This window comes from Sinohyriopsis cumingii, chromosome 4 (assembly GCF_028554795.1).
Source record: "Sinohyriopsis cumingii isolate HCF-2022 chromosome 4, ASM2855479v2, whole genome shotgun sequence".
NCBI lineage: Eukaryota > Metazoa > Mollusca > Bivalvia > Unionida > Unionidae > Sinohyriopsis > Sinohyriopsis cumingii.
Window position 1 is genome coordinate 64,862,470 of NC_142964.1, and position 11,671 is coordinate 64,874,140.

At 37.3% G+C, this 11,671-nt stretch overlaps 1 protein-coding gene across 2 annotated transcripts in view; it reads right to left on the minus strand.

Moving 5' to 3' along the window:
• LOC149801343 (uncharacterized) overlaps positions 1 to 11,020 on the minus strand; it is an 80,070-nt gene extending 69,050 nt beyond the window's left edge. The window contains exon 1 of one of the 2 annotated variants that reach the window (XM_089955392.1): positions 10,729 to 11,020. The gene's annotated coding sequence lies outside the window, so the exon portion shown is untranslated. Of the gene's footprint in view, positions 1 to 8,702; positions 8,873 to 10,728 lie in introns of those variants that run through there. The other variant, XM_089955394.1, reaches the window with a different exon arrangement.
• Positions 11,021 to 11,671: the final 651 nt, after the last annotated feature.

Below are 11,671 nucleotides of genomic sequence, written 5' to 3' on the forward strand. Positions count from 1 at the left end.
TGCCTTTGAACAAGTTTTTGTGTGTAATAGTAAATTACTTAACGCTTGGATACAAAGAACTGACACCGTTTAAAAAATCTGTCGGAACAATGGGGCAAAGTTTTACATTTTTTATTGCATAATTTTGTATTAGATGTGTAAATCTAAAACTTTAGGCTGTACCTGTGTACATAATATGCGCGTGAACAGGTAATACAATCAAACTGGACCAGACTGTTTAACTTGCCGACAGAAAATATCGATAAGCCCGTGTAAATACTTTCCCAACAGTCATTCTTATGTTCGTTGTCTAACGATTTTTTTATCTTTAAAGCCATGTATCACGATCTTATCAGAGCATCCAAATAATAACTGCACATTTTCCTTTGTAAGTTTGAATCTAACTTTGCACACACACACACACACACACACACACATTATATATATATATATATACAAAGTATGACCATATCACAGGGAGTTTAATGTAACATAAAACTATAAAACATTAACTTAACACATACATACATACATACATACATACATACATACATACATACATACATACATACATACATGTCAGTGTCATGTACTAAACATACACATACTTATACTGTTGAAAGCAACGCTTACACAGAGAACAAATGTAACTGCAACCTACTTACGTATTGCAGCCATTTTAGTTTGCCTGGGAGGCATATAAACACGGAGAAAAAAAAACATATCATCAACAACAATATAGCATATAACAATTATATACAGGGAGGTATGATGGGGTGGAGGTGGGGAAAATTTCTACAGAAAAAGGAAACACGTCCGCACCCCATAAGGAAATTAGCTCAACTGACGCTGCAGTCCCTATCAAAGAGAATCTCTCCGCGCGCTGCCGGAGCGAGAGTATTGCGATTGGCTGGGAAGAACACGTGATTGAAAGCTTTAAACATATTGGCCCTTGACAGCGCGTTACACGACAAATCTGGCGGGAAATTGTAGACCCAATCATACATCCCATAAATGTCCTTATGCGAGCGTAAATAGTTTTATGATTTTTAAGTACAGTTGCCATACATTTCGTGAGGAGAGATATTCTAGTACACACGATCTACCCAGAATACACCACATTCAGACCATTTGAATCTAACTAAAAAAGCAAAATGGCAGATGCAAAATACGAGTTGATTAGGTGACGAAGAACAACTGATTTGTCTGTTCTTGTAGGGCGCGTGCCCAACTATATATCGCACCGCAAATCAAGTCTCATCCGCTAGCCATGGGTCATCCATCTACATCGTTCCATTCGTGTAGCTAAATCAAAACATAGTTCGTGTTTCCTCATAACCTTCCCACCCAATCCTATATATTTTGGCATTAATGTTGGAGTGTGAGGTGAGAGCCCATTGCGTATCGAGAAGTTGGAATTTGCTGGCCCCATGTGGTGGGCGGCAGAGAGTAGTCGCCCACTAGCAGGCCTTTAACTTAAAACCCCAATGCCATCGTTACGTGCAACTAGTCATATAAGCCAAATTATCTGAATAATACTGAATCTTGAAAGACATTGGTCCTGAATATCGTTGAGTACCATTAAAACTAGATAATATCGACGTTTCATCACATTATGAGCCATGTAATGCCCCCCCCCCCCCAACCGAGAAACATGACCATTTTTCACATGCGTACGAATTAATCCTATGTTGATCGGCGACATCCGTGGGTAAACCGATTTCAGTCTAAAGCTGAAACACAAGATTTGACAACGTCACCGTTGTAAACATAAGAAACCTAAACCACGCTATGTCGGATACGGTAGGTGATCCTTATGTGATACGCTATTTTCATTTTGCGTTTGATATGATGTTGTACTTGGCCTATCATTTACGAGTATTTTTTTCTTCAAAGGCATATCTAATGTACATTGTTTTCTGCAAGTCCGATTCGTATGCTAACCAATTAAGAAGAAAATCGGCATCAGCTGGGTCTATCTTCAGCCCAAGTTCTTCCTCCAAAATATTCCACTGCCCCAGCCGATCATCAATATTCACCCAAGTCTTATTTTTATCTAATGCACGCTTTTTCTTCTCAGGTCCACTTAAAATAAGCGGACCTGCTCTCTTCATTCCCTCTCGAATAAATTTGTCCGTGCGAATATTTTTTATTAGATTAGTCACTAACGGATTTTGTCGAGTATATCACATCTCTACTTTTGGAGCACTCCCGAAAAATAACGGAATTACGAGCGACGTCGGGGACCAAATTAAGAAGTGGCACATATTAGATCTAAACTTAATATCTGGACGTCGTTTAAACCAAATATATTGATAATTTCGAAGAACGGTTAATGTCATATATTTTTATTTAACAAATCATTTCCTTCCATCCAAACTTTAGTTAGATTGGAAGAAAGATGAAATTTATAAATAACGGCGGCATTGGGGCTTTAAACGACCATAAGTCCAGTTATACCTGCATTAAATCGATAGAAAGATTATTTATTTTATCATAAATTTCTAGTATACATCTCGTTATCTCTTTAATCCGCTGACAGACGAGACGAAATCACATCACGTATTCGCTATTTGCATTGCTACTCACTTGACAACACTCATGAAGCTCGGCCAAACTAGTGCTTTGAACAAACTGCGCTCCGGTGCATAATCACCTGATCAAAGAGAGTGCTTTTTATTGCTGTTAAGTAATCAATTGGTGGCTTCTATTATATTCTGCGACTCGAAAAAAAAATGTGTATGACCGTTTCAAATTTGAGAAACTGACATGTAGTTAAAGTGTCAATGTCGATAAACGAAGTGGATCGATGACCCTTGACTATCAAAGATGATCTAGTATTGCTGAATTCAAGCAAACAGCGTAAACTCCAATCTGCGGATGCATTTGGCGACGACAGTTCAGTATTCACGCTGTTCTCAACTGAGCGTTTATTAAAAATGTGAAAAACTAGGTATTTGTTGTTAACAAAGACACAAGTATCATTCAACACGAGGATAGATCAAGCGACACTTACTTAGATCAGGCGTGGGTAACTTCCCTCAAGGTACGGAACGAATAAGTTATTTTTAAAGCCACACCCTAAGATGTAAATTAACTGATAAAACCAGGTCACGTGTGGGTCGTATTGTGCCCACCTCCGTCTTAGCTGGTACTTCAATCACGAAGGTGCGCAAAATTAATACTTACAAAGATTCATTCTAGTATATATAGAGCGTATGTATTAAGGGATGTAGAAACGAACTAATTTGTGACAGTGACGAAAAATCAGATGCATTGGTGATTGAACATCTAAAGTTTTATATATAGAAGTGAAAATGAGAACATGCTTATCGAGTGGGATAATGTGAGAGTGTGTAAGTGTTCGAGTGTATGGATTGGTCGTGCACAGTTAAAATGCTGATAAAAGCAGTACACTACCGAGATAAATGGATCCATATAAGTCTGATCTGCTTGACAATTCAGACACAGTGATGCACCACATAATCCAGTGACTGGGGTGCTAATTGTAATTTCGTATCAACCTAGATGATAACGCCAAAAATGAGAATATGGACCCGGATGTGGGTGCCTCAGCCTAATACACTTAAGTTCCCGGGTATTCTCGTTTATAAGTATCGCATTCGAAGTTGAAGCTAGCAAATTCATTGTCACCAGCAGTAAATTGTGAACCAGTTGTTGACTTTAGTAGTTTGTAATGGTACATTATTGACACTGTAAAATGTTGATTTGGCCCTGTACTGTGATGATATAGTCCTGTTATGTGATGATATAGTCCTATTCTGTGATGATATAATCCTGTTATGTGATGATATAGTCCTGTTATGTGATGATATGGTCCTGTTATGTGATGATATAGTCCTGTTAAGTGATGATATAGTCCTGTTATGTGATGATATAGTCCTATTCTGTGATGATATAGTCCTGTTATGTGATGATGTAGTCCTGTTATGTGATGAGATAGTCCTGTTATGTGATGAGATAGTCCTGTTCTGTGATGATATAGTCCTGTTCTGTGATGATATAGTCCTGTTATGTGATGATATAGCTCTGTTTTGTGCATTACCTGAGGAAAACATAATTGAGCTTGCTGTCTGGAAAAAAGCTCACCCGCAAGAACAAGTTGAACATCATTTTGATGCACACGACGACTGAGACTGCCCCAAAACAAAATCAGTACACACCATGTTTTCCACTTCATTGAGTAAACCTTTCCTATGCCAGTGGCTGCCCAGCACTTCAATTCTAGAACAATCTTTATTGATACTATTGCATTCTCCCTTAAAAGTTTATATTCTTCTTCAAATCAAATAGGGAACCTACGAACCAACCTACGTACCAACCTCAGGCTTTTAGGTGCTATCTCAGATTATCGTGTCGACACAGAGTTATTCAACGGAGAAAAAGATGGGGGAAATGAAGTTACTATGTGACAAAGAGGTTTCATCGCATGATTTTGGCACAGGAACGCTGACAGTACATAAACGGAATTGTTGCAAGAGAAAATTGGACCATAAGGCTGGCTAGCATACATTTTTTTTTAACAGGCACATCTGATATGAAACGAGAAAAGAAGGATCATCAATGCATATTTCATGTTTCTATGTAGCAATATGTTGAGACATGACATTCATTAGTGGGCTCCAGATAATTTTGATTCCGATTTCTATATCGGAAAGTGTTTCTTATTTGAAGGTATATTAGTTTGTTCGGCTGACTGTCTCATTCCTGTTATGTCATTTATTCATTTCATTTGCATGATTTCACAATAGCCCGTCCTTTCTTATGTCGCGTTCCGTGTTCTTTCCATACGTAAGTCCCTCTCCTCTATGTCTGATTGCCTTTCTCTCTTGTTGTTCGACAAAATGGGTTATACGTCCTCACAATTCAATTACATAGAACATTTATGTTTTAGTATGTGGTTGTGTTAAAGGAGTACGCACGTCTACAAAAAGTCCATTTTAAATCGATGTAAAAATTTTTAATCACATTATGCCAAATAATTTCTAACTCTAAATATTATTAAATACAAAAATGAATACATAATACATTGTCGTGATCCTCGTTACATTCAACATACCGCAGATTTATCAGCTTAGACTGACTTCTAGAAATTAAAAAGCAACAAAAAATAAAATTAAAAAAAATAAAAAAAATAAAACCCAAACAAACAAAAACAAAAAAGAAATCAAATTTCAGACGACATATTTAAAAAACTTGCAGCTTTGTTTCGGCCATACCGTGACTTGCGCTGGCTGCCTTGTTTTACATGCCTTATGTTTGAGCAAGTTTTAGTTTGAAATGCTTTAATACAAAGGGCGGCTACAAATTGTTAGCTAACTATGAATATTTTCTAAATCTAATGACAAAGACTCCAAATCATTTTACTTGGCAACATGGACAGACTTTTGATTTCAAATATAAGGTCAAAGTCCTTTGAAACTGTAATAGTCCGATACATTATAATTAATGGAATTTTAATATTACCAGTGCAAGGCTTTCCTCATATGAAAAAAATTGCTTTTATTAATCGTTGAAAGATCCTTCCAAATCTGATGTAACCGTATGCATGAATACTTACAAAGGATATATGTAGAAAACGCGGGCTTATCCATTCACACACACGTAATGTATTCCTGTGCAAAGAGGGTCTGTATTCAAGAACTTCAAAAGGTTTCTCATCGAAACAATTTATTAATGATGAGTGAGAATATCACGTTTGAGGATTTAAAACGCAGGCTTACTTAATCTTCTAATCTCATTTGAAGATCTAGTAATTTCAATAAGATACACTAAGACGTGCTTACGTTCAGTGGAACTCACAAAGATATTACTCAAATTTATTGGCGTCTATTCGATTGATTTATTCTTCAGTAGTTATTGGCATAAGCACCTGAGATACACGGTTGTTACATGGAGAAATCACCTCATACAGTACTTAATTTAGATTTAATATAAGCTCGCAATTCTAAGTTCAGACCTCTGCTATATTGAGACGCTGACTGAACATTACAAAAGTCAAATAACTTAAACACGAGGCTTGTGAAACAAACCGGAACTGATCCATTTCTACTGTCTATCGTTAGATGGTGGAAGTCTATTTTCATAGATATTCTGACCGAATCTGCTATTTCTACCACAAAGAAATATGAATCGGATGTATGTGGTCGTAGTTATTGAAAAAAAAGCTCATATATTTTGTTCGCCGGATATTTCTTCACCACAACGGAATAGCAGTAAGTTCCGATGACATCGGCTAATTCTACGATTGGATTGACCTCAGGATTGACATAGAAGTTGCAAATGAAAATACATTTCGATGCATTCGCAACTTTTCGGTCAATAATTATTTCGTGAAAAATTGAAGTGGTCCGAACGGCAGCTAATGGCAGCTGTTGGTATGCATTCAAGGTATGATATGTAAGATTGACCCCGAAGTTGCCAATGTACAATGAGACTACCAATACAAAATTCAGTAAGAAGTTTCAAACCGTAGACCGGTACTTTACACCATGCATTACGAAACACGACCCAAACACCTAATACAGAGAATTATTAATATTTCAAATAACTAAGCACTTATATGTGAAAATATTAAAAGAATTACTAATGTTAAGAAATTGGTGACAGTCTACATTACGAAACAAATTCAAGCTACCATAAATTCTCGTGAATGCTGTAAATTATGACGCCTGCTCCTAGAAACTGGCTACTCTGTCGGTTTGAGAAATATCTATCCAGCATCGGCTCCTCATAATCAAATAAATAATCAATATAATCTAACAAAGCTATAAGCGGATACATCAATACAGATAACACACACACACACACACACACACACACACACACACTGGGTATATTATAATATCATTGAAAATCGAGTGGATGGAAATAAGGTGGTGGTGCGACCCTCCAATAGTCAAAGCCGTTGCTGACAGTGTGGCCTTCGTCATACCTAATTTCAAAGTGTTAAACGAAATAAAGAAAAATAATCCAATAAACTAAGGTCTAAGTTGCCTCCTGCAGAGCCGATTAAGTAAATCAGATAATTACTTCTCTTACGCATTTAACGATATTTGAGACAGATATTGCAGCCTTTTACAACAAGCTCTTCAAGGCACCTGATAACAAATGGATAGTTTCGTTTGGAATGAAAAGCATTTAGCAAAATTATTTTGCATATTATGTAGACTTTCGTATGCTATATAAGGAAAGTCTGACATGAAAACGACATTTGTGAGATATACAGGTATGCAGGGATGTCCTCATTTTTCATGAGTTGGCGTAAACAAATTTACGTCATCAACAACACAATGTAACAAAAACACATCAATAAAAGTGCCCGTTATATAGACTGATAAGTGACTGTCCGGGAAGAAAAACTTTGGCTTATTCAAACAGCATACACGTTCATGCTGGATCACAATGGCGAGAAAGATATACTTAGTTCGCAGTTATTGGTTAATCAGGACTGTGCTTATTTATGATAAAACGAGGAATTCTCTGCACATGCGGCCACGGTTGATCAAGGAGTAAACAATCATGGCAGTCCTCTCCTAATAATATTTCCAAGTATTTTCAGGCAGATCTGCGTTTAGACCATTCTTACACTGAATATAATTAGTTTTATACAAAAATATTTTCTGTCCTTTTCTGAATTCTGTGAAACAAAACGGATAAATATACAGTTAAACAGGGAGAGAGAGAGAGAGAGAGAGAGAGAGAGAGAGAGAGAGAGAGAGAGAGAGGAATAACGGACTATTAATGAAAACTGCATGAAAAGAAAACAAGTGAACGGGTAGAAAGTAGTACTCTTTTTGTAATAGGTATATCGTTTAGCCCTGTGATAAGTTACTTTTGAGACAAATAAATCAACATTAAATAAAATCGTTTGAAGTTGTGAAGTTTACCACTCTGAATTTGACGTCGACAGCTATTGTAACACAATATATATCCAGTTTTGAGTTTGAAAAATTCTCCTCTATCAAACGCTACCCCCACCCATCTCCTGTAAAACAAACGGGCTTTTTTAGCGACCACCACGAAGAATTCTCATAACATTTCTCCTTCGTTGTCGTCATGACAGCCACCGTATTTATCGTTATAGTGCTAACATCGTCATCAATGCAACGAGTATTTTCATTATTGAAAATATACACGTATTAAAGACTGACAATACTAGATGATAATCGGATACTTATTGGATAGGATGTGACTGTGCACGCTAAAATACAGTCTCTTTGTGCGAAGAATTCTTATAAGCAAATAAATAAACTTATCATGAATAATAGCATATTCCATTTTGTCCATTAACAAAGTATACTTTCCAAGAAAGAAGTATTTTCCTTGCACAATAGATGATATAATAAAATGTAGGCCTAACTATCTGGTTGCTAAATCTTGGCGAGTTACAAAAAAAAAAAAAAAATAAGAGGGGGCCCCGAGTGGCCGAGTGGTCTAAAGCGCTCTCCGTTACGGATCACTGCCATCTCACCTCTGTCTGCGTAGGTTCGAGTCTCAGATTCGACCAATGTGGGTATGTGAGAAAGCTTGCCAGTAGCTTCTCGAGGGTCGGTGGTTCTATCCGGGGTATTCTCGGGTTCTTCCTCCACCATTAATACTGGCCGCCATGTATAGCCTATCGTGTGCTGAAAAATGGCGTTAATCCCTACAACAACAACAACAAAAAATAAGATATTAGTCTTTGAAAGCAGTAAACTTACCACTGATGTACGCTGTAATCGTTGTTATTGCAGACACTACGTTTAACATAGACGAGTCGTAATTTTCCACTTGAGTGTAAGCCATTTGAATTCCATTAGCATATCAAATGGTGCAACACCTAATATAAAACCATACATATTTTTTTGCCTGTCAAACCATCTTCATCCTCCTGGAACTAAATATTTTTTTTTCTAATCGAGATCTAATACAAACAGCTATGGTCCCTATTTCACCTTCTGTGTCCATATGCTTATCGGGATGAGAGGCTCGTGAAAAGTTGTTTCGAACAATGGTATCTTACTTCAAAGAAGTATTGATTTCAGGTAGGAATAACGGCTAGCGAGACACCAATTGTTGAAAGTGACAACCTGATTAAAGGAGTTTCATTCACTAAATTATTATTGTCAAGGCAAGTGATTTGTATAGATAGTACGGGTCTACAATATACAAATGTATCTCGGTAGACTGAGGTGCCTGGATTTGCCATGAAATGAATGAATGAATGAATGAATGAATGAATGAATGAATGAATATAACAAACTATGCGCTACTCTCCACATTGCGCTGTTTGTCATCGTTGTTATTTATTCAGGTACAGTATGTCACTCACCCTCCCGCATGTCCACTTGTGGATATCTGTATTGTTATTTTTTTGTTTGTTTTTAGAACATCCAAACTGAGCAAACACCGATTGGTGCAAAAGCCATCACCAAGCCTATTTAACATTCTGGAGTAAAATCTGAGTGTAATTTACAACCACCTTAATTTTAAGATTCAAGGTGAATGAATTTAGACTTGTTTTAGTTCAATGGTTCGTGACTTCAATTAACATAAATATCAGGTTATATCGCCGTCATCATATTCAACATTGTATCAGCAATAGTCATTTTTGTTAAATGGAACATTTCATCCCGGTCTAGGTTCGGAGCCAAGAGCCAATTATTTAGTCAAGTGCTTTAGCATCATTATATAATATATTATTAGGAATCTGGCGTCACTGAGAGAAAAACAAACGAAGATTATTATCACAGTTTACTCGGCGAGTCCAGGGTAAGTGCTTGGGAATTATAATTTCCAGTTAAAGAACATAAAGGCAAATTAAAATCGAAGAGATGCTCAGATCATTTAAATCCTGAACGAAGAAATCACACCAACAAAATAAAAGCAGAAAAAAGACATCAAAAAAGAGGGAAGGAGACTTAAAACCGACGTAGTAAATCGCAAACTTCCAGTCACACCGGCCTCATCGTCTGATAGCCATCGGCATACCACGTCAACATAAAAATCTACGGAATAGTTAGGAGACAATGCTTTTTGTTGATAACGCACACACACTCAGGGATTCTGCTACCTCACATAAAGTGTCCCAAAATGGAGTGATCAATCCACCTGATCTGTTCCGAGTTTACTCTGGCTTGATGCAAAACTGCAATGTGTCCCCGACTGAGTAATTTAGTAGAGCGTGTGGCTCGTAACTCATGGATTGCGGGTTCAATACTTTCTCAGGTTGGCTGCTTCGGAGTGTCCTTGGGTATTGTTGACGGTGCTGTTAAAAATCATCCACTCTTTGATCGGAGATGTATAATAAATAGGTCATGTGAGCTCTCGTGTACGTTGTAGGAGGTCATTAATGGAGGCAGGAGCCGCATTGGCTCAGTGTTTAGTGTCCCCGACATGCGACCGAAAGAGTGCGAGTTCGAATCGAACCATCGGATCAGCCAGGGTGGGTTACTGTGTTGTGTCCTAGAGCAAGGCACCTAAGTTCAGTTGTATCTGCACTAAATAACCTACCTGTGTTGCTGTATTAAGCACAACCGGCACCCTTTCTACTGTTTCACGTGCCAACGTGCCAAACGGGACGTGTGTGTGGCGTGTCCTTGGGCAAGACTCTTGATTTCAATTGACTCGGCACTAAAACATCTACCTGTGTTGCTGTGTCATTAAACACCAAACCAAAGCCCCATCATGAATGTCTTCAAGATACTGTATCTGAAGACATGGTTTTATATTAAAATAACATCTTACCTCTCTCATTCAAGATCATTCTGCCATCTTCTTTACGATTTTGCCATTTTTCGAATATATTGTCCGGTACTTCTAACAAGAATTGTATTCATTTACTGAAATAGCTCTGTATAGCACTGTTCTTTGCCATTCACTCCATGTTCGTTGTCAGTTCTTTATGTAACTACTGAAGTTTTCACAAAATATTACGAAAACATAGGAAGTTAAGCAAGCTAGATAACATACATAATCCCCCACGTCAAACTTCAAACAAGACACTTGTCCGATTTTGTATAACAGTAGCTCTGTCATGTCATAAAACCCCGAACTGCGTTACCTGGGTGTTTATACCTGGACAGCACACACAAACCCCTGGTTTTAAACGAGTCGTATGTACCCCTCATTTAGATCTTTTTTCCATACTTGTTTACCACAATATAGAGCATATGTATAGCGTGGAGATCTGTGTCAACGGAATTATGTAATTAACAAATTTTCTATGCATAATTGCAAAGTAAAAACGGGGCATAATAGTTGTTGAACTAAGTTGTACACTTGACATGAAATAGTTTACCACAATAGGGGTACACACAATTTTGTTTTTGTTAAATGCTTTCTAAGTTGTCAAAACACGTCAAAGTGAAATCATTCGTAACGTTGGAGGTCATTGATGTCATTGTTTTTTGTGTAAGTTCGAAATTTGTCTACTGATAAATGTAAATATACGTGTACACATCTAGCATAATACTTCCTTGGTTGTGATAAACATTTGGAGAAATGAAACATTCTTTAAAAGGTTCTAACTTGCTGGGAAAAGTTTCTAAAAGTCAACAGGCAAAATTATATTCGGATTTGTGCAATTTGTCAAGATCAGACCTGAAAATCTGTCTACAGTGAGATTCCCCAAACCATACCTATGAACTCTCTCTTACTCTGTCTCTGTCTGTCTGTCTCTCTGTGTCTC